The sequence below is a fragment of the Berghia stephanieae genome, chromosome 1, assembly GCF_034508935.2.
Source record: "Berghia stephanieae isolate SIO BIC M18660-M18661 chromosome 1, UCSD_Bste_1.3, whole genome shotgun sequence".
NCBI classification, from domain to species: domain Eukaryota; kingdom Metazoa; phylum Mollusca; class Gastropoda; order Nudibranchia; family Aeolidiidae; genus Berghia; species Berghia stephanieae.
In genome coordinates, this window is record NC_088360.1 from 143120379 (window position 1) to 143122878 (window position 2500).

The following is a 2500-nucleotide window of genomic DNA, read 5'->3' on the forward strand; positions in this document are numbered from 1 at the left end:
ACTTCCATCTCGTATAGATAGTTCGAAGATGACGTCACTCAGGTCTTTGTTATTGTTTTTTGCCATCCGCGTTTATGAGTAATGCTCACTGACCTGTATTAACCCGACTATAAACGTTCATGGATACACAGAGTTTTGTGTGTTGGTCCGTTATACTTCCGGATGGCAATGTTATTAGCTTCTTAGACAAGCGCATACTATCTATAACATCTCTGTCTGAAGTCAAATGGTATAACTATTTCAATAACAGGATGTATAGATAGTATGCAGATGACGTCACTCAGGCCTTTGTTATTGTTTTTGCCATCCGCGTTTGTGAGTTGTTCTCACTAAACTGTATTAACCAGACTATAAAAGTTCATGGTTACACAGAGTTTGTGTGTTGGTCCGTTATACTTCCGGATGGCAATGTTGTGAACTCCTTGGCCAAGCGCATTCTATCTATAGGCAGATTTTAAAAAAGATGTGACTTAAAAGAGCGAAGATGGTTATCATTGACGACCAGCATATATTTAGACTAGAAAATAAGATGCGTCACTCTTAAACGAGAATTTTGAGGTCTTTCCTCGAATTCAATAAGTTACCGATTTCGTTTAAAAATCGTATCATAACATCTTTTTCTCATATCTAAGAGAAGTTTAGAATAAAAATGTTAAGCTTTTATATAGGGCAATATCCACTAAACGTGCTCAAAGCGCTTTGTAAAGGGGTCCCTAGCCAACAACAACACGTTACATATGGAACGGGACATGATCACGCCCGTAAAGCGATATTACAATTTTTTTTCGACAGACACAACGCTGTTAATGGCCAGATACTCATTTTACACCTGATTACGATAAGAGAATGTGAGTAAAGACATTTTTCCATGGACTCAACAAGGCGCCGAGCGAGGCTGGAACCAAGGACCTTCCGATCCGAAAGCGAGTATCATACCACAAGTCCACATAGCCGCACAAGAATGTTATTTTCCCAGAAATAATTTCTATTCATTCCCATTGTTCATGGTTCGAAAAAGAATTTAATTATGCCCAGACCTGCTTAATAAAAAATTTAAAAATTAGTAATTTTTGGCGATAAAAATTATAGTCGCTATAGTAAACATCAACATTTTTCACTTACAATGAATGAATAACACTTCAATATCATCAAATTTATGTAGTCTGGCATCAATTTAATTTTTCAGTAACTTTTAATTACTTAGAGATGCTTGAAATTGTTCTGAAATGGACGCCAAAATGTCGTATTTCTACGATATTTTCATTATACCATTATAAAAATCGTAGGCTATTCTTTTGTGAAATCAGAAACAAGATTTTCATACATAAAAAACAAAGCCCCAAAATAAAACAGTGAAGGTTAAGCTATAAAAATTCAAGCACAAATGAATTATAGCTATTATTATTGTGAAGTTGTCAAGTCCGTGAAGCTTGACGGTTCAAGGACTGATGACATTTAAGATTGCATTGTGTACTACTACCTGGACTGTTGTGTGTTGAATTTAGTTGAGTTTGACGTGATGGAAATAGTGATTTATTTATTGTCACTAAACAAAGTTCATTGTCGTACTTGAGTTGAAAGGTCAATACGGTCAAGGTCAGGCTTTAGAAAAAAACACATTAACGTTCAAAGATAATCGATTGTGTAATCGATTTTTGACCGATTTCGGGAAAAGGATACCATAGTCTGACGTCACGTCCGCCCAGCAACGAGCAGCTTGGTTCTAAACAAAGCAAATCGGATCTATTATTCTTCATGGTGGCTAGAACTTTTTCACATGTCATGTGGTCAGAATGTATAAAAGTCAATACATGATCAGATTTATAATATTTTTCTCCTTTGTATACACTTTTATCGCGTCCGCCATTGTTCCAATAGTTTAGAACCAGTTACTAAGTTACTATGCGTCATTACGAGGAAAGTGACGTCACGACTGTTGAAGCCTATTGTGTGGTTATGTGGTCTTGTGGTATGACATTTGTTTTCGGATCGGAAGGTTCAATTTGCTTGCCAACACTTTGATAGAACGCTAGTCTCTTTACAAAGTACCTTTTGCCAGATCTAGAAAGACCCAGATACCCGATCACTGCTGGGTGGAATAGAGGGGTTAGCAAATATACAAAATCCCGACTGCACTAGGATCGATCTTGGTCCTCTTGCTCGTGGAGCGGGCGCTCTATTAACTGAGCTATCTGGTAACCCCTGTCGCCAATAAAAAAAAATAAATAAAATTCCCTTTATTCATCTCCATGGGGAAATTTGTCTTTAGGGAAGACTGGAATAATCCATGCGTCAGCCGCAGTGTAGCGCCGCAAAGTGAGCTAGGGTGATGTGACTTGCTCAAGGCAAGGGTGATCGAACACGGTACCTTTTGGGTAGGAAGCAAAGACCGTACCGCTGAGCCACGCCGCTGTCCCAATACAGGGTTACGGGGAAAATACCAGCGGTAGGCGATGATTTTTACGCTGACCGTTTAATTGCAATGAGGAGAAAATGCTTG